Source organism: Pongo abelii, chromosome 7 (assembly GCF_028885655.2).
Source record: "Pongo abelii isolate AG06213 chromosome 7, NHGRI_mPonAbe1-v2.0_pri, whole genome shotgun sequence".
NCBI classification, from domain to species: Eukaryota; Metazoa; Chordata; class Mammalia; order Primates; family Hominidae; genus Pongo; species Pongo abelii.
This window is the reverse complement of record NC_071992.2, coordinates 94,197,600-94,218,986: the sequence shown is the minus strand read 5'-3', so window position 1 is coordinate 94,218,986 and position 21,387 is coordinate 94,197,600. Positions and strand designations below refer to the sequence as shown.

The window sequence follows — 21,387 nt, the reverse complement described above, 5'->3', positions numbered from 1 at the left end:
AGTTCAAAAATTTTTTTAACTTAGTAAGATTATTGTTTCCATTCTGCATGCTTTGTTTATTCAAACATGATAAAAAAGTTAATCAAACTTTTTTATTCATACCATAACAGCAAAAATAATAATTTTATCTTTAATGTTAAACTTTAAACTACTTTACAATATAATTCACAGTAATGCAAGCTACTCAACAAAATGAACTTTGTAAAGTGTTATTTCATGTTTTTGACTTTCATGAAAACACAATCTATTAGTGGAATTAACTTATTTTCTATTCTAAGCATCATTTAACCACTAGTTCATTGGCTAATGGAAGTAACATATAAACAGTTGTTGTTTTATACCTTATACATGCAAAATATTTCTAAAACCAACAAAGAGTAAATTACTTTAGAAGAGCAATCATTTACTCTAAATGAAAAGTCAGTCTTTAAAAAGAAATATGTAGGCCAGGCACTGTGGCTCATGCCTGTAATCCCAGCACTTTGGGAGGCCGAGGTGGGCAGATCGCTTGAGGTCAGGAGTTCAAGACCAGCCTGGCCAACATGGTGAAACACAGTCTCTACTAAAAATACAAAAATTAGCTGGGCATGGTGGCAGGTGCCTATAATCCCAGGTACTCAGGAGGCTGAGGTGGGAGAATCGCTGGAACCTAGGAGGTGGAGGTTGCAGTAAGCCAAGGTCACCCCACTACACTCCAGCCTGGGTGACAGAGCGAGACTTCATCTCAAAAAAAAAAAAAAAAAAAGAAAAGAAAGAAATATGTAAATACACCATCTGAAGCTGCACATGTTAAATTATCATCTTGTGCATAATCTTTCTAAATAACTGTAGGTGCTAGTGATTTGGGGGATGATATACATCATCTTGTTTCCATGGGGTCAATGATATCACTACAGACTCAATTGTTACAGTAAATCTCAACAAATACTTTGTGTAATTTACACATTCATCATCAACTTTCTTGAGAAATTGAAGTATCATCTTTAAATTTTCATTAAGTATGCATTTTTCAAAGGAAAAAACATCGTTTTGGAAAGGATAGTTGTTGAATTAAATATAGTAAATAATGAACTACTTTCTATATGTTCCATGGTAGGACTATTCAGTCTCTATTTCTCACACACCTCATATACAACCATGGTACAATTAGTTGGTTCACCAAATGACCTAGAAGCAATAGCTTCCAATATTTCTCCCACCACCACCACCACCACCAGGATCCACAAGAAGTTGGTTACCTCCAAGTCACTCATATTAAATAATTAGTTTTTATAACAGCATTATTGAGATATAATTTGCATATCATAAAAGTATCCCATTTAAAATGTATAATTCAATGATTTGTAGCATACTCAGAGTTATGCAACCATCACATCATTATTGTAATTTTATAATGTTGTTATCATCCCAAAAAACCCATATTCATTACAAGTCACTCTCCATCCCTTCCCCCAGCCCAGCTCTAGGAAATCCCTGATCTATTTCTACTTATAGTTTCCTATTATGGACCTTTCATATAAATCTAATTACATAATATGTCACCTTTTGTGACTGGCTTATTTTATTTTGCATAATATTTTCAAGGTTCATACATTTCACAGCATGTAACAGTACTTTGCTTATATTGTTAAATAATATTCCACTGTGTGGGTATGCCATACTAAGTTGGTTTATTAGAGAGTATGATGAACACTATTCTTTTCAATGCATCAGAAAAGGATGGGAGAAAGGGAAGCAATTTACTGCTGATTATTTCTGAGATTCAACCACATGTTAATCTGAAAACTCTGTTCATTGCATGCATCTCACACATTACTAATTAAGATGGTGCTGAAAGTAAAAAGTGAAATTCTATCAAAACCATTCCAGTCAAAAGAAAACATTAGTAAAAATATTTCTTTAAAATATGAAAACTCAAGAAAAAAATCCTACGCCATATGGGATACTGAGACCACACATGTAAGCCAGGCATATAGCAGGATTATGGTTGCCCTATCTGTTTCTCATACTGGAACATTATATTTTTTATGAGAATAGTAGATTAGCATAATTCCTGGCATGTAATAGCCTCTCAATATGAATTTTTGAATGAGTTATTGAAGATGTTTTCCCAATAAGTATGTTTATTTCAGTTTTGTGAATTTTTAAATATTTTTAAATTTGTAAATATTATGGATACATAATAGTTGTACATATTTATAGTGTACATGTGATGTTTTGATAAAAGCATACAATGTGTGTAATGATCAAATCAGGGTAATTGGGATTTCTATTACCTCAAACATTTACCATTTCTGTGTATTAGGAACATTACAATTCCACTTAAGTTATTTTGAAATACACAATAAATTATTGTTAACTATAGCCTCCTTATTGTGCTACTAAACACTAGATATTATTTATTCTATCTAAGTATAGTTTTGTACCCACTAACCATCCCTCTTAATCTCCCCCAACCCGCTACACATCTCAACCTCTGGTAACCACCATTCTACTCTACCTCCATGAGATCAATTTTTGTCTTTTTTACCTCCCACAGATGAGTGAGAACATGTGATACTTGTCTTTCTGAGTCTGGCTTATTTCACTTAATATAATGTCTTCCAGTTTCATCCATGTTGCTGCAAATGACAGAATTTCATTCTTTTATGACTGAATAATATTCCCTTGTGTATATACCACATTTTCTTTATCTGTTCATCCATTCATGGATACCTAAGTTGATTCCATATCTTAGCTATTGTGAATAATGCTGCAATAAACATGGGAGAGCGGATGTCTTTTCACATGGTGATGTTCTTGCTATTAGATGTACACCAAGCAGTGGTATTACTGGATCATATAATAGTACTATTTTTCATTTTTCTGAGGAACTGCCATTGTTCCTCATAGTAGCTACACTAATTTACATTTTCACCAACAGTATATGAGGACTCCCCTTTTTCCTATATCCTTGCCAATATCCATTATTGCCTGTCTTTTTAATACAAAGCCATTTTAACTGGGATGAGATGATATCTTATTGTAGCTTTCATTTTCATTTCTCTGATGATTAATGACGCTGAGTGTTTTTTCATATGCCTGTTGTCCATCTGCATGTCTTCTTTTAGAAATGATTATACAGATTTTTTTCTCATTTTTAAATTGGATTATTTATTTATTTTTCCAGTTGAGTTGTTTGAGTTCCTTATACATTCAGGCTATTAATCTCTTGTCAGATGGATAGTTTGCAAATATTTTCTCCCATTCTGTGGGTAGTCTCTTCACTTTGTTGATTGCTCTATTGGCTATGCAGGTGCTTTTTAACTTGTTGTGACCCCATTTGTTCATTTTTGCTTGGGTTGTCTGTACTTTTGAGGTCTTAACTAAAGAAATATTTGCCCAGACCAGTTTCTTGGAGTGTTTCTTCAATGTTTTCTTCTCATAGTTTTATAGTTTGAGGTCTTATATTTAAGATTTAAATCTTTAAACCATTTTGATTTGATTTTTGTATATGGCGAGAGATGGGGTCTAGTTTTATTCTTCCGTGTATGAATATCCAATTTTCCTGGATTGAAGAGACTGACATTTCCAAATATATGTTATTAGTAAATTTAATTGTTTGTAAATGTGTGAATATATTTCTGGGTTCTCTATTCTATTCCATTGGTGGTCTATGTGTCTGTTTTTTATGCCAGTGCCAAGCTGTTTTGGTTACTATAGCTTTGTAATATAATTTGAAGTCAGGCAATGTGATACCTCCAGATTTGTTCATTTTGCTTGGGATAGCTTTGGCTATTCCAAGTATTTTGTGTTTCTGTACAAATTTTAGAATTCTTTTTTATATCTGTGAAAAATATAATTGGTATTTTGATAGGAATTTCATTTGAATCTATAGATTGCTTTGGGTATTATGGATATTTTAGTAATGCTGATTCTTCAAATTCATGAATATGGAATATCTTTCTAGTTTTTGTGTCCTCTTCAATTTCTTTTATTATTATTATTATACTTTAAGTTTTGGGATACATGTGCAGAACGTGCAGGTTTGTTACATAGGTATACACGTGCCATGGTGGTTGGCTGCACCCATCAACCTGTCATCTACATTAGGCATTTCTCCTAATGCTATCCCTCCCCTAGCCCCCTACCCTCTGACAGGCTCTGGTGAATGATGTTCCTCTCCCTGGGTTCATGTGTTCTCATTGTTTAACTCCCACTTATGAGTGAGAAGATGCAGTGTTTGGTTTTCTGTTCCTGTGTTAGTTTGCTGAGAATGATGGTTTCCAGATCATCCATGTCCTTGCAAAGGACATGAACTCATCCTTTTTTTATGGCTCCATTGTATTATATGGTGTATATGTGCCACATTTTCTTTATCCAGTTTAACATTGATGGGCATGTGCGTTGGTTCCAAGTCTTTGCTATTGTGAATAGTGCTGCAATAAACATACATGTGCATGTGTCTTTATAGTAGAATGATTTATAAGCCTTTGGGTATATACCCAGTAGTGGGATTGCTGGGCCAAATGGTATTTCTGGTTCTAGGTCCTTGAGGAATCACCACACTGTCTTCCACAATGGTTGAACTAATGTACGCTCCCACTAATGGTGTAAAAGCATTCCTATTTCTCCACATCCTCTCCAGCATCTGTTGTTTCCTGACTTTTTAATGATTGCCATTCTATCTGGCATGAGATTGTATCTCCTTGTTGGTTTGATTTGCATTTCTCTAATGACCAGTGATGATGAGCTTTTTTTCACGTTTGTTGGCTGTATAAATTTCTTCTTTTGAGAAGTGTCTGTTCATATCCTTCATCCTCTTTTTGATGAGGTTGTTTGTTTTTTCTTGTAAATTTGTTTAAGTTCCTTGTACATTCTGATGATTAGCCCTTTGTCACATGTATAGATTGCAAAAATTTCTCCCATTCTGTAGGTTGGCTGTTCACTCTGATGATAGTTTCTTTTGCTGTGCAGAATCCCTTTAGTTTAATTAGATCCCATTTGTCAATTTTGGCTTTTATTGCCGTTGCTTTTGGTGTTTTAGTCATGAAGTCTTTGCCCATGCCTATGTCGTGAATGATATTGCTTAAGTTCTGGCCAGGGCAATCAGGCAAGAGAAAGAAATAAAGGGTATTCAAACAGGAAGAGAGGAAGTCAAATTGTCTCTGTTTGCAGATGACATGATTGTGTGTTTAGAAAACCCCATCATCTCAGCCCAAAATCTCCTTAAGCTGATAACCAACTTCAGCAAAGTCTCAGGATACAAAATCAATGTGCAAAAATCACAAGCCTTCCTATACACCAACAATAGGCAAACAGAGAGCCAAATGATGAGCGAACTGCCATTCACAATTCCTACAAAGAGAATAAAATTCCTAGGAATACAACTTACAAGGGATGTGAAGGACTTCTTCAAGGAGAACTACAAATCACTGCTCAAGGACATAAGAGAGGACACAAACAAATGGAAAAACATTCCATGCTTATAGATGGGAAAAATCAATATCGTGAAAATGGCCATACTGCACAAAGTAATTTATAGATTCAGTGCTATCCCCATCAAGCTACCATTGACTTTCATCACAGAATTAGAAAAAACTACTTTAAATTTCATATGGAACCAAAAAAGAGCCCATATAGCCAAGACAATCCTATGCAAAAAGAACAAAGCTGGAGGCATCACACTACCTGACTTCAAACTTTACTACAAGGCTACAGTAACCAAAACTGGTTACTGATACCAAAACAGATATATAGACCAATGGAACAGAACAAAAGCCTCAGAAAAATGCCACACGTCTACAACCATCTGAGCTTTGATAAACCTGACAAAAACAAGCAATGGGGAAAGGATTCCCTGTTTAATAAATAGTGTTGGGAAAACTGGCTAGCCATATGCAGAAAACTGAATCTAGACCCCTTCCTTACCCCTTATACAAAAATTAACTCAAGATGGATTAAAGACTTAAACGTAAGACCTAAAACCATAAAAACCCTAGAAGAAAACCTAGGCAATTTCTTTAATTAATGTTTTATAGCTTTCTTTGTAGTGATCTTTCACTTCTCTAGTCAAGTTTATTTCTAGGCATTTTATTTTATTTGTAACTATTGTAAATAAGATTAATTTCTTGGTTTCACTGCTGGCATATAGAAATGCTAGTTTTCTTTAACGTTGATTTTATATTCTGCAACTTTAGGGAATTTATCAGTTCTAGTCACCTTTCGTTGGAATCTTTAGGTTTTTCTAAATATAAGATCATATCATCTGAAAATAAGGATAATTTGTCCTTTTCCTACCCAACGATCTTTACTTCTTTCTCTTGTTCAACTGCTCCTGCTAAAACTTCCAGTTGTATGCTGAATAACAGTGGTGAAAATGGACCACCATTGTCATGTTCAAGATCTTAGAGAAAAAGTTTTCAGTTTTTCCCTGTTCAGTATGATACTAGCTGTGGGTTTGGTGAATGTGTTTTTTTATCATGTTGAGGTATGTTCCTTTTATACCCATTTTTTTAGAGTTTTTATTATAAAGTGATGTGAAATTTTATCAAATGCTTAATTGACATTGATTAAAATGATCATACAGTTTCGGTCTTTCATTCTGTTGATGTGATGTATCACGTTTTTGATTTCTATATGTTGATCCATCCTTGTGTCATTTTGATAAATCCCATTTTATCATAATGAATGACCTTTTTAATGTGTTGCTGGCTTCAGCTTCCTAATATTTTGTTGGGGATTTTGACAACTATGTTCATCTGAGATATTGACCTATAGTTTTCCTTTTTCTTGTGTATCTGTCTGGTTTCAGTAACAGGATAATACTGGTCTCAGAATTAGTTTGGAAGAATTCCCTTTTCATTGATTTTTTTGGAATGGCTGTAATAGAAATGGTATTAGATATTTAAAAGTTTGGTAGAATTCAGCAGTGAAGCCATCAGGTCTTGGGTTTTTCTTTGATGGAAGACATTTTATTCCTACTTCTATTTACTTGTTATTAGTCTATTCAGGTTTTGAATTTCAATCTTGGTAGGGTGTATAGGACTAGGAACTTATTAATTTATTCTAGGTTTTCCAATTTATTGACATACAATTTCTCATAACAGTCTCTAATGATCCTTTGAATATTTGTGGTAACAGTTGTAATATCTCTATTTTCATCTCTGATTTTATATTTAGGTCTTCTCTCCTAAGATAACTTTGCCATGATAAGATGATGGAGCTTTATCTGAAAGTCACTAGCACAAGCAGTGACTCCATCCCATAATTTATGCCTTATACAAATGTTAATTTCATATTTATTTCTTTGAATTATAATTTATAATAATATAATATTATACATAAATTAACACCTACTTTTATACATTATATTTTTTGTAAGTGAATTTGATTTAATTGTATTATTTCATTTAATCTCACATTATTGGTTTTACAGAGAGGTGGTTATCTCTTCCCTGTCACAGGTTGGTTTCCCTAGGAAGCTGACTCTGAAATGGAGATTGGCATACAGGATGTTTATCAGGGAGTATTATGGGTATAAACACATGGAAAAAGAGGAAGCAAAATTGGACAAAGAGAGAATTGTAGGCTTGATGAAGGATACAGTTGATCTTAGGGAAGTTCTAAAATTGACACGACCCTTTAGAATTGTCTCAAGTTGTGGGAGAAAGGCAGACTTCATATCTTTCCTTGATGAGTCATTGGGCATGGGCTGCCCAAGGAAGGGGGCAAAATATTGGGCAAGGGGTGTGTGTCTCCAACAAAGACATTTTCTGTAGAGGGCTAATAGCGGAGACCTGCCTTAGGGAAGTACTTATAGAAGTTTAAAAAACAAGCCCTTTATTTCTACAGGGGATCTGGGCAGCACGCTATCTATGACAAACACATTCCATTAATTCCTTAGTTTTTGATAAAGTTTAGAAATATTTTTGGAATATTTTTGTTTCTCTCAGTTAAAAGAGAACCAACTTTGTAACTAAGACTGACTTAAATTTTACCTTGGTCCCTGGCTAGTTGTGTAATTTGGAATAAACTCAGTAATCATTCTGATACCCATTTTTTCTTATATAAAGTGAAGGAGATTATATTTGATATATAACAAAATTCTAATATTTATAAGTAAAATTGTGTAAGGTGTGTGTGTGGGGGAGAGAGAGAGAGAGAGACAGAGAGAGAGAGAGGAAGGGAGATCAGCCCTATTCAGTTAAAATGAAGAAAAGTAACTATATCAACTTACAACAGATTGGCAAATGGTGGCCCCGTATCATATTCTACAAAGTAAGGACAGATTGTCAGAGGCACTGAGTTAGTTTTACACTGCTACATAATAAGCCACCAGACTTCATGGTTCAAAACAAGCTACATCCATTTATTAGCTCAGAGTTCAGTAGTTCAGAAGTCCAGCCACGTTTCAACTGGGTTCTCTGGTCAAAGTCTTACAAGGCTGAAATCAAGGTGTCAGCCAGACTGGAGTCTCATTTGGAATGTGAAGTCTTTTTTCAAACTTATTTAAGTTGTTGACAGAATTTAGTTCCTTGTAGTTTTAGGACTGAGACACTCAGACCCTAATGATGATTCACCTTCACGGAAATTCAAAATATGGCTATTTGCTTTCTTGTTTGAGGCCATAGGGAGAGTGTCTCTCTGATTCTTTGCATTTTAAAACTCTAGACCCCCATTTGATACCTCACCTGAGTAGGACAAACTCTCATTAGATAATTTCCAATCTGATTAACTTAACTGAATGTGGAAATTTAATTATATCTGATAAAATCTCTATTGCATATAAGAAAATATAATGATGAGGTTGATAATTCATCATATTTACAGGCTTCACCCGTACTCAAAAGCAGTGCATTGTACACAATGGGGTAGAAATCTCAAGGATTGTCTTGGAATTCTGCTTGCCATGGGCACACAGAAAATCTCAGTGATAAAGAGGCTGTTGGAGGTAGAGAGGTTGGTCTACTCGTTCTGTCATGTAGTAACTCTTAGATACAGGAAGGACCTTGTAATTAAACATTTTCCATCTGAGATTAACACAGAAATCCCTAACCAATAAATCAACTTGACACGAACAGATTAGATATTTTTCCTGTGCTGAGTATAGATGTAGAGTTGTGAAATGGAAGACAAGGGAAATTTAGAAAGATTTGGAGATTCAAAGTGTTCAACCTTATTGTATTCACCACAATATGTCCGTCCTATTTCTTGGGATTATATTATTTCCCCAGCAGTGGTTTCTTCTTACTTTGAGACATAACTAAATTGAGTATCTCGTTTGCACTGCAACTGCAATTTTGACAGTCCAGTCTTGATATTGGTCCTCAGTTTATCTGCTCTGCCACTTTAGGAGATAAGGGATTTGTTCAAAGTTACCACCAAGGCTTTCTCATTTTTGATTTATATTCTGAGTTGGAATTTCACAGCCTTTAGTTCCTCTTTTTCTTGTGTAAACTATGTAGGACATTTAGTAAAAGGTAATGTATATACAATATTAATAATCACTATTGTTTTTCAACACCTAAACTACCCACAAAATTTGTGGTTGATTATGTTCCCTGTTACAGGCTGTTGTGGGACCAGCCACTGCCAGGGTCACTTCTGTTCTTGTGTTCAGCTCCAGTCACCCGCACCAGTGACCTCTTCTCTGAAGGCGAGTGCCTCTTTGGAGTCATTGATATCATTTCTTACCAAAGGACCTGATCCAGCCCACTTCAATTCAACAGAAATATTTGTATAAGAGGAAAGATCAAGTTTGGTGTTCTTTTCCTCCCAAGATAAATCCTAGTCCCTGTGTAAATTGCTAACTTCTTCGCACAGGGACAGCTCCTTATACCAAGTGGTATTGCCATCTTTTCAGGCCACAGAAGATGCTGTTTCAACCTGGTCTGGAGTAATGAATTTCATAGTGGCTTGAACAAAGAAAATCACTTAAGTGATTAAATAAAAATTACAAAAATTAGTCCTAAGGTGATTTGCAACTCTCTCTTCACACACAGAAGATATTGATATAATGTCCTAAATGTTCTTTCTTCAGGCATCTATCTTACACACAAATATGATAATATTCTATCTATTTTGCACCCTTCTTTACTTCACATTATATTCAATTATAATATTTTTCAATGACTTTGTAAAATATAATAATAAATTTAAATGGCCAAATAATATATAAAATCCTTTCAAATTATATTTAACAATTTCATATCTAACTGTTATCATTGAAATGTTGGTATAGTAATTTTACTATTAATATTTAACTTGATCATGTTGCAGTCTCTTAAATTAAACACACTGATATATGGAGATTTGGAGGATTTTTTTAAGTACTAAAAAAGGAAAATTTATATAACAGAGGAGAAGCTGCAAACTCATGGTCCACTTATAGCCCATTTTCTGATAAAGTAGGAGTTTTTTATGTGACATTGTGATGGACTTATTGTTGACATGGGTAAGTTACAATCACAAGTTAGTAAATACTAATTTAGGTGTTACTGTGACGGTAATTTATAGAGTTAAGTAAAGTCAATACTCAGTTGACTTTAAGAGACATTATCCTAGATAATTTAGCAGAGCCTCATTTCACTAGTTGGAAAGCCTTAAAAGCAAAGCTGAAGCTTCTCTGAGGCAGAAGAAATTCAACTTGTGGCCAGAAGCTTCAGCCCATAACCAAGAGTTCCAGCCTGCCGTATGGATTTTAGACTAGCCTTATCAGTCCCCACAGTCATATAAACCAATTTCTTGAAAAAAAATCTTACAATATATCTCCTACTAGTCTGTTTCCCTGGATAAATGATGACGGATACAGACGTTGCTTCTTGACATTGTTCTAAAGGAACATAATCATATGGATGAGTTTTCTGAATTGTTTCTGGGGTTTGAGAATTTAGTTGCCTCATGTGATTATATTTAAAAGCACTAATGACTATTTCTGGTGATAAAGAGAGCACTAGAAATCCATGGCATAATATGACAAAAGAGATATGGAAAATATAACCATTGGACACTTGTGATCAAATACCTGTAGAAGTTGAAGTTGCGGGTCACCATGTATTTGCTACCTTAGAATATTTTTATCAAACCTAAGAGTATCGTGGAGCTGGTCAGTTACTCTTAATTGTTCCAGAAATAAAAGAAGAAGGGCAGGACTTCAAATTCCAGCTCAAGTTCCACCTAAATAATGTAATAGTATATTTTATATGCCCTAAAAGTCACCCTTATCTTTTCTGCCTACAGGTCTGAGATTTCTAAAAATTAAACCCTGAATCTCCCTGTGAATGGCTTAATTACAACACAAATTGAATTTCCAACCTCACAAAGTGTTTTCTGTTAAAATGATTGGGAAGGAATGGGATCCTGAAAATTGGAATGAGGGCATATTGACAGATCCCAGTGAAGCTGGGGACATTGAACCCTTGAATTTGGACAGTTTTCTTGCTAGGAGAAGCAGCCATCCACCCCTGTCTAAGGAGGTTATCTGTTCTTCCTGAAGAATCTGTAGTTGCCTTGCAAGGTACTGCTGATTCTTCTTAGGACCTATCTCCACCACCCTTCTCTGCATCTAGTCCTACAATTAGACTTAAGTCTCAGCAGAGCCCAAACGGTAAGGTACAATGAATGACCTGCAAGAAGAACAGAATGATTTTTCCAATGTATACACACATAAATCTGGGGAAATAGGTGTGGCAATGGGTCTTAAGACTGTGGCATTATGGTGGAAGGAATATAAAGTTGGATTAGTCTGATGTATTACTATGGTTCACTAAGGTTAGTGGTCTAGGAAGGGCTCTAACAGTTTGTTTTGTCCGTAGGTTGAAACATGAAACTGAAGGTGGCCTACAATAAATGAAGTTGAAATGTCAGGATTGCCTTGGTATACTGTGGAGGAAGGCATCTAAAGTCTTAGGGAGGTTGAAATGTTTGAATAGATTTATCATGTAAGAACTGGTCATCCAATTGGAGAGTCCAGAAGACATACCTTTTACCATAATTAAGAGAAATAAATTTATAGGGGGAATCCTAGCATCCTTGAGAGCTCTCTCTTTACTCTTTTCTGCAATGTCAGATATTACAGTGGAAACTGCTGCTATTTGACAGGGATCATCAAAAACCAGATAGTCACTGCAATAAACTGCAGAGTCAAAGCAGTAACCAGAATACTGTAACTCCCAAAGACCTACGGCATTAGCTAGTTGATAATGATGTCACTAGAAAAGAAATAGATGGGCAGTCTAATGAATGATGTGTATAAGTGGAAAAGTTCCAGGTCTAGTGAGCAGAAGTCTAACTCAAATCACCAAAATAGAGAGACATAACACTTCAATCAATTTCCAGGCTGAGACAATTTACCATCCCAGAACCCCTTAAATGAAAGGGAGGCTAAGTCCCTTTGAGGAAGAACTCCACTGCACTGCCAAAAAAATGTGTGTATACTGTTAGTCTCTTCTGGTCTTTCCTAAAGAGATCTAGTTATTTACCAGTGTGCTTTTGCTTTGGAAAATAGAAATAATTAGACTTTTGGAAGATTACTGAACACTGACTAAAATGACACTAATTTCTGGACACCCAAAATGTCACTGTGGAGGCATAATAGAGGCTTATGAAGGTTAGGTGATTAATTGATTGATGGAATTTTAGTTCATATTTGTCTCAGTGGGTTCAGCATGTCCCTGAACAAGTCCTGTGATTATTTCTCCATTTCCACAAGCATTATCGGAATAGACACATTCAGAATGTGACAAAATCTCTACATTGGTTTCCTGACTTGTGAAATAAGGGATATTATGGAAAGAAAAATAACTGGAAGCCACTATAACTGCCTCTACCTAGGAAAATAGTAAACTAAAAGTAATGCTGCAATCCTGGAGGACGTAAAACATGTTAGCATAGTGACTTCCCACCACATCCGCATTCAATTCATCTATTTGGCCTGTGCACAAAACAGATGGATCTTGGAGAATGACAGTGGATTATTGTCAACTTAATCAGGTGGTGGTTCCAATTACAGCTGCTATTCCAGAGGTGGTTTCATCGCTTGGGCAAATTAACACATCCTCAGGTATTTGGTATATAGCTATTCACCTGAAAAAAAAATGATTTTTTTTTTTTTGCTATATATGTTAGTAAAGATCATTAGAAGCAGTTTTCTTTCAGTTGGAAAAACCAGAAATACACCTTTACTGTTCTACTCACAGGATGTGTCCATTCTTCAGCCTTATATCATCCTTTAGTCCACTGAGACCTTGATTGATTTCCCTTTCTGCAGAAAATCAGTCCGTTCCATTGCATTGATGACATTATGCTGATTGGACCTGGTAACCAGAAAGTAGCAACTGCTCTGGACACTTGTGTTTCAGAGGGTGGGAAATATATTTCACAAAAATTGAGAGGCCTTCTGTATCAACTAATTCCCAGGGTCTAATGGTGACAGGAAGGTCAAAGTATTCCTTCTCAGGTGAAAAATAAGATTTTTGTATCTGATTGGTCCTCCTACAGCCAAAAAAGAAGCACAATGCATAGGGGGCCTCTTTAGATTTTCAAGCCAGCACATTGTTCTTTTTTGTGTATACTACTCCAGCCCATTTACTGAAAGACCTGAAAAGCTGCTAGTTTTGAGTAGAAGCAAGATCAAGAAAGGGCTCTGCATCAGGTCTAGCCTGCTGTGCAAGCTGTTCTGACATTTGGGCCATGTGTCACCAGCAAGCCATGATCTGGAAAATCTGATGACATTTAAAATGTCAATGTCAGAGAGAGATGCTTTTTGGAGTCTTTGGCAGCCTCTTGTAAGTGAATCATAACACAGACTCAGGATTTTAGAGTAAAACTCTGCTATTTTCTGCAGATATGTACAGTAAGTCCTCACTTGACCTGATCTATAGGTTCTCAAAAACTGCAACTTCAAGCAATATGCATATTTCTGGTGACAGAAACATCACCCAACTTTTAAATAAAGATGAAAACACTTCTACTATTAAATATTAAAATAAATATGGGCTACACACATATTTAAGAAAGGTTAATGAAAACAAGTAAGATAATTGTTTACCCAATTATTCCAGTTCAGGGTCACAGGTGGCTGGAGCCTATCTCAGCATCTCAGGGTGCAACCCGGGCAGGACCCCATCCGTCACAGAGTGCACTCACACACACCCACACTCACTCCAGTGGGGATGATTTAAACACTCCACTTCACCTAACATGCACAACTTTTGGATGTGGGAGAAGACAGGGGTCCCTGAAGAAAACCCACACAGGCATGGGGAGAATGTGCAAACTCCACACAGACAGTAGCCTGAAAGGGAATAGATATTTTTTTTCTTATCAACATTATAACAAAATGACATTATTTGAGGAGAGGTGTACTCTATTTTTGAGAAACAGTTTTTGGCTTGGTACCATGTCTTAATAGGGACTGAATATATTATCATGAACCACCAAGTTATAATGTGATCTGAGCTATCTATCATGAACTGGGTGCTGTCTAATCTACTAAGCCTGGAAGTTAGGCATGCACAGCAGCACTGTGCCAGTCAATGGAAGTGGTATATGTGAGGCTTGAGGACGCTTTCCGGGCAATAGTAAGTTACATAAGGAAGTAACACAAATGCCCATGGCCCTACTCCTGCTACATTATCTTCTCTATCTCAGCCCACACCAATGGCCTCATTGGGAGTTCTTATCAGTTAACTGAGAAAGTGAAAACTCAGACCTGGTTTACAGATAGTTCTGCACAACATGCAGCACCAGCCAAAAGTAGAAAACTCCATCACTCTAGCTCTTTTCTGGGACATTTTTGAAGGACAGTGGTGAGGAAAAGTTCTTTCAGTGGGCAGAACTTAGAGCAGTTCACCTCGTTGTTCACTTTCCATTGAAGGAGAAATGGTCATATATATGACTCTGTATTATTCAATGGGGTGAGGCTAATGGTTTGGATGGATGGTTAAGAACTTAGAAGAAACATAATTGGAAAAATTGGTGACAAAGAAGTCTTGGAAAGAGGTATGTATATAGATCTCACAAAATGAATAAAGTGGGTGAACATGTTGGCATCTCTTATGAATTTCAACAAAGGATTATGTCAACAGAGAATGATTTTAATAATCAAGTGGATAGGAAAAAATGTCTGGATACCAGTCATCTCTTTCTTCAGACACTCCAGCCACTAACGAGCTCTGAACGAATTGGCTATGATGTCAGGAATGGAGATGATGCATGGGCTCAGAAACATGAAATTATACTCACTGGGGCTTTCCTGACCTAAGTCTATACTCTGCCAGCAGCAAAGACCAACACTGAGTCCTCATAATAGAACCATGCCCCAAGATAACAGCCAACTAACTACCTGATGACTGCTTGATTACAGAGAACTGCTTCCATCATAGAAGATACATTGTTCTTACTAGAATAGACATTTCTTCTGAACATGGACTTGCTTTCCTTGCATACAATATTTCCGCCAAAATTAGCACCTGTCGACTTAGAGAATATCTTATCCACCATCACAGTATTATACACAGCTCTGGTCAAGGAACTTACTTTGTAGTGATTAAATGTGGCAATGATCTCATGCTCATGGAATCCACTAGCCTATGTTCCAAATTGTCTTGAAGTAGCTGACTTTATAGAATGTTAGATGGTCTTTTGAAGACTCAGTTACACTTTCAGCTAAATGGAAATACCTAGCAGGAGTCAGGATAGGGGCAATTTCCTCTAGGATGTGTTAATGCTCTACATCACCATCCATTATATGGTGCTGTTTTCCATATGGCCAGAGCTTATTTGTCCAGGAATTAAGGAGTGGAAATGGGAGTAACTCTATGCACTGTTACCCTTAATGATCTCTCAGATATATTTTTGCATTATGTCTCCTCATCTGTAGCCTATGATGGTCTAGAGATCTTTGTTCCAAAAGGAGAAATACTTCCACCAGGATACAGAACAATGATTACAGCAAAATGGATGTTACTACCTGCCCACTTTGGGTTCCTTGTCCTTCTTAATCAATATGCAAAGAGGAAGTTAATCTATTGTCTGGGATAATAGATCCTGATTATTAAGGGGATGCTGGGTTGGTACTACACATGGCAGGAAAGAAGATTTTTTAAATGTAAGAGATTCTTTATGATGTCTCCCACATCCTATAGCTAAAACCTGTATTAGTCCATTCTCACATTGCTAATAAGTACCTATCCAAATCTGAGTAACTTATAAAGGAAAGAAGTTTAATTGACTCACAGTTCAGCATGACTGGGGAGGCCTCAGGAAACTTGCAATCATGGCAGAAGGGGGAGCAAAGACATCCTTCTTTACACTGCAGCAGCAAAGAGAAGTGCAGAGTGAAGTTGGAGAAAAGCCCCTTATGAAACCATCATATCTCATAAGAACTCACCCACTATTATGAGAACAGCATGGAGGTAACCACCCCCATGATCCACTTACCTCCCACCAGGTCCCTCCTATAACACATGAGGATTATGGGAACTACAGTTCAAGATGAGGTTTGGCTGGCAACATAGCCAAACCATATCATTCCACCCCAACCCCTCCAAAAACTCATGTCCTCAAAATTCAAAACACAATCATGTCCTTCCAAAAGTCCCCCAAGTTATTAACTCATTCTAGCATTAACTCAAAAGTCCAAGTCCAAAGTCACATCTGAGACAAGACAAGTCCCTTTTCTCAGGTACCTAGGGGCCTGTAAAATCAAAAGCAAGTTAGCTATATAATGGGGACAGGCATTGAGTAAATACATCCATTCCAAATGGGAGAAACTGACCAAAACAAAGGGGGTTCAGGACCTATACCAGTCTGAAATTCAATGGGGTAGTCATTAAACTGCAAAGTTCCAAAATGATCTCCTTTGACTCCCTGTCTCACATCCAGGTTAGACCGATGCAAGAGATGGGCTCCCACAACCTTGGGCAGCTCTGCCCCTGTGGCTTTGCAGGGTACAGTCCCACTCTTGGGTTTTTTCATGGCTGGCGTTGAGTGTCTGTGGCTTTTCCAGGTGCATGGTGCAAACTGTCCGTGGATCTACCATTCTGGGTTCTGGAGAATGGTGACCCTTTTCTTACAGGCACACTAGGCAGTGCCCAAGTGGGGACTCTGTGTGGGGGCTCCCACCTCACATTTCCCTTCTCTACTGACTAGTAGGGGTTCTCCAGGAGGACTCCACCCCTGCACCAAACTTCTCCCTGGACATCCAAGCATTTCCATGCATCCTCTGAAATCTAAGAGAAAGTTCCCAAACCTCAATTCTTGTCTTATGTGCCTCTGCAGGACCAACACCAACACCAAGACCCAACCCAAGAGTTGGGTCTTGCACCCTCTGAAGCAACGACCTGAGCTGTACCTTGGCCTCTTTTAGTCACCACTGGAGCAGCTGGGACACAGGGCTCGGGAAACTTACAATCATGGCAGAAGGGGAAGCAAACACATCCTTTTTCACATGGCAGCAGCAAGGAGAAGTGCAGAGAAAAGTGGGGGAAAATTCCCTCATAAAACCACCTGGTGCGGTGGCTCATGCCTGTAATCCCAACACTTTGGGAGGCCTAGGCGGGAGGATCATGAGATCAGGTGATCAAGACCATCCTGGCTAACATGGTGAAACCCTGTCTCTACTAAAAATACAAAAAATTAGCTGGGTGTGGTGGCAGGTGCCCATAGTCCCAGCTTCTCGGGAGGCTGAGAAAGGAGAATGGTGTGAACCTGGGAGGCAGAGGTTGCAGTGAGCCGAGATGGCACCACTGCACTCCAGCCTGGGCAAGAGTGAGACTCCACCTGAAAAAAAAAAAAAAAAAAAAAAACCATCAGATTTTGTGAGAACTCACTCACTATCACAAGGATAACATAGAGGTAACCACCCCCATGATTCAATTACCTCCCACCAGGTACCTTTGATGACATGTGAGGATTATGGAAACTACAGTACAAGATGAGATTTTGGTAGGAACACAGCCAAATCTTGTCAAATCAATGGATACCCACAACCCAATCCAGGCAGAACTGCTAGTGGCTGAATGCTTCAGGCTTGAAAGTTTGGTTCAATTCACCAGGCAAAGAACCATGACTAGCTGCACTGCTTGCTAAGGGCAAAGGGAATATCAAAAGAGTAAAGGAAGAAAGTAGTTATAAATACCAGCTACAAGAGCATGACCAGTTACAGAAACAAGGATTGTAAGAGTTATACGTATTCCTTCCTTATTTTGTTTTGAATATGTTTGCATATCTATATTAACCATTTTTTAAAAGTTTCTTCCCTGTCTTATTCCCTTAAATGGCAGTTAACTTTATTTTGCAGTAAGTTACAGGATATCAAAGGAGGAGAGTGAACATCATCCAAGGATTTGGAGTCCTCTTCTGGGAAAAAGGTAAGTATATTTTCTTTTGTGGGGGAAAAAAAAAGCAGGCTGGGCATGGTGGATCATGCCTGTAATCCCAGCACTTTGGGAGGCCTAGGCGGGCAGATCACCTGATGTCAGGAGTTTGAGACCAGCCTGGCCAACATGGTAAAACCCCGTCTCTACTAAAAATAAAGAAAGTTACCTGGGTGTAGTGGCAGGCACCTGTAATATCAGCTACTCAGGAGACTGAGGCAGGAGAATCACTTGAACCTGGGAAGTGGAGGTTGCAGTGAGCCAAGATTGCACCATTGCACTCTAGCCTGGGTGACAAGAGTGAGACTTCATTTCAAAAAAAAAAAAATCAAAGAACAAACCAAACCAAACCAAACCAAAACAAGACAGTTGTATTATTTTAGGTGGATGCATGACTTTGTTACTCACTTTATTTAGAGTTTGACTTTAGGAATGTGTAGAGGTGCCAGATTGACAGGAGGACTATGATGGTGCTTTTATTGTGTCAACCTGGCCAGGCCTCATCCTCTAGTTATTCAAATACTAATCTAGATGTTGCTGTGAAGCTATTTTGTAGATGTAATTAAATCCTAATATCAGTTGACTTTTAGCAAAGGGGGTTTTTCTAGATAATCTGGCAGGTACTGATTTAATTAGTTGAAAGGCTTTAAAAGCAGAGCTGAGGCATTCCTGAGAATAAACTTATGCTTGTGGACCACAGCTTCCACCTATGCCCAACAGTCCCATTCTTCCCTTACTGATGACTCACCCTATGGATTTTGGAACTTTCTAGGCATCCCCCATAAGCTAAATTCTTGTAACAAATTTCTCAGTATGTATCTCCTAATGGTTCTGCTCTTCTGGTGAACTAGACTGTATTAGTCCATTTTCACACTGCTGATAAAGATATACCCGAGACTGGGAAATTTGCAAAAGAAAGAGGTTTAATAGACTTAGAGTTCCACGTGGCTAGGGAGGCCTCACAACCATAGTGGAAGGTGAAAGGCGCTTCTTACATGGCAGCAGCAAGAGAGATAATGTGCAGGGAAAGTCTCATTTTAAAACCATCAGATCTCATGAGACTCATTCACTATCATGAGCACAGTGCAAGAAAGACCTGCCCCCATAATTTAATCACCTCCCACTGAGTTCCTCCCACGACACGTGGGAATTGTGGCAGTTACAATTCAAGATGAGATTTGGGTGGGGACACAGCCAAACCATATTGTAGACTAGTGTAGACAGATATCACCTGTCTGAGACTACTGAACCTGAATTGGTGATGAGAAAAACTCAAAAAAAGAGAAAATATTTATTAACAACATATTCCTCTTTAAATGTTTGGTAGAATTCACCATTGAAGCCATCTGGTCTTGAGCGCTTTTTTGTTGGGAGATGTTTGATCACCAAAAAAATAGCCTTACTCATTATGGATCTGTTCAGATTCTCTGTTTATTCATGGTTCAGTCTTAGTAGCTTGTATATTTCTAGAAATGTATGCATTTACTTTAGGTTATCCAATTTGTTTGTATTTGATTGCTCACAATAGTCTGTTATGATCATTTGTATTTCTATAGTATCATTTGCATTCTCTTTTATTTACAATTTTTCTTGAGTCTTCTTTTTTTCTTAGCCCAGCTAAGGATTTGTCAACTTTGTTTATCTTCTCAAAAAACCAACCCTTCTGTTTTATTGATCTTTTCTATTGTTTTTCTGAAAATGCAAACCCAAACCACAATGAAATATCACCTCACTCCTGTTAGAATGGCTATTACTAGTAAAAAATAAACAACAACAAAAAATAACCAGTGTTGGAGAGAATGTGAAGAAAAGGGAATCCTTGTATACTGTTGATGGGAATGGAAATTGGAGCAGCAATTATGGAAAACAGTATGGAGATTCCTCAGTAAATTAAAAATAGAACTACTGTACAATCCAGCAGCCCCTCTTCTGGGTATATATCCAAATAAATTGAAATTAGGACCTTGAAAAGACATCTGCAAGCCCATGCCCATTGCAACATTATTCACAATAGCCAAGACAGAGCAACAACTTAAATGTTCATAGGTAGATTAATGGAAAAATAAACTGTGGTATATACATACAATGAAATATTACCCTACCTTTAAAAAAAGAAAATCATGTCATTTGAGACAACATGGATGGACTTGGAGGGTATTCTGTTAAATGAAGTCATCCAGACACAAAATAAACAGATACTCTACAATTTCACTTATGTGTGGAATCTAAAACAAACTCTTAGAAGGGTAGAGTAGAATGGGGATTTCCAGGGTCTAGGAAAATGGGAGAATTGGGGATGTGATAGTTAAAGGGTACAAAGTTCCAGTTATATGTAAGAGAAGTAATTTCTGGAAATCTACTATACAGTGTAGTGCCTATAGCTAGCAAAACTCCATTTTATACTTAAAATTTGCTGAGAGGGTAAGATCTACCTTATATTAATTGTCCATATCGAAAAACAGTGACAACAACAACAAAAACCCCAATAATGATAATAAAGGAGCTGGGAGGAAACTTTGGGAGATGACAGGTGTACTATGGCCTTGGTAGTGGTGATGATTTCATGGGTTTATACTTATCTCCAAAGTCACTGTGAGATTGTATATAAAATAGGTAGTTTTCAAACATGTCAATCATACCTGAATAAAGTGGTTTAAAGACAAAAACAATATATTCTTCATGAGCAGTTCCACTTAGTGTATTTTTTTTCTAATATGAGAGCAATTCTCCAGAAACTTCAGCTGTGGGAAAATAAGAAAATCCCTGCCAAAGATTTGGCCCATTGCCTTATAAATTATTGAATATATCGGTTATTAAATTTGTATCCTACAAAACCACTTCTAAGATAACTTGGCCTGCCTAGCTTAGAGTTAAGCTTAGAATAATTTTCTAGCTAGCAAATTTCAGGAAGGATTTGATTTTATTTGGTCAATTATGGAGAACAACCAGCTTTATTAGGATTTCATTATAGTCCTCTGAATCTCATGAGATTTCCATAGTTAGAAATGAATTTTTAAAGTCTTGCTGA

At 37.1% G+C, this 21,387-nt stretch overlaps 1 long non-coding RNA gene across 6 annotated transcripts in view; it reads right to left on the bottom strand.

The window, feature by feature from the left end:
• Positions 1–21,387, bottom strand: part of LOC129061057 (uncharacterized) — a 184,388-nt gene that overhangs the window by 33,780 nt on the left and 129,221 nt on the right. For 3 of the 6 annotated variants that reach the window (XR_008528037.2, XR_008528034.2, XR_008528036.2), the window contains exons 4-6: positions 18,529–18,646; positions 16,219–16,294; positions 13,177–13,295 (exon numbers count right to left, since the gene is read on the bottom strand). This is a non-coding gene — a long non-coding RNA (uncharacterized LOC129061057). Of the gene's footprint in view, positions 1–732; positions 13,066–13,176; positions 13,474–14,029; positions 14,276–16,218; positions 16,295–18,528; positions 18,647–21,387 lie in introns of those variants that run through there. The other 3 variants (XR_008528038.2, XR_008528039.2, XR_010141211.1) reach the window with 3 other exon arrangements.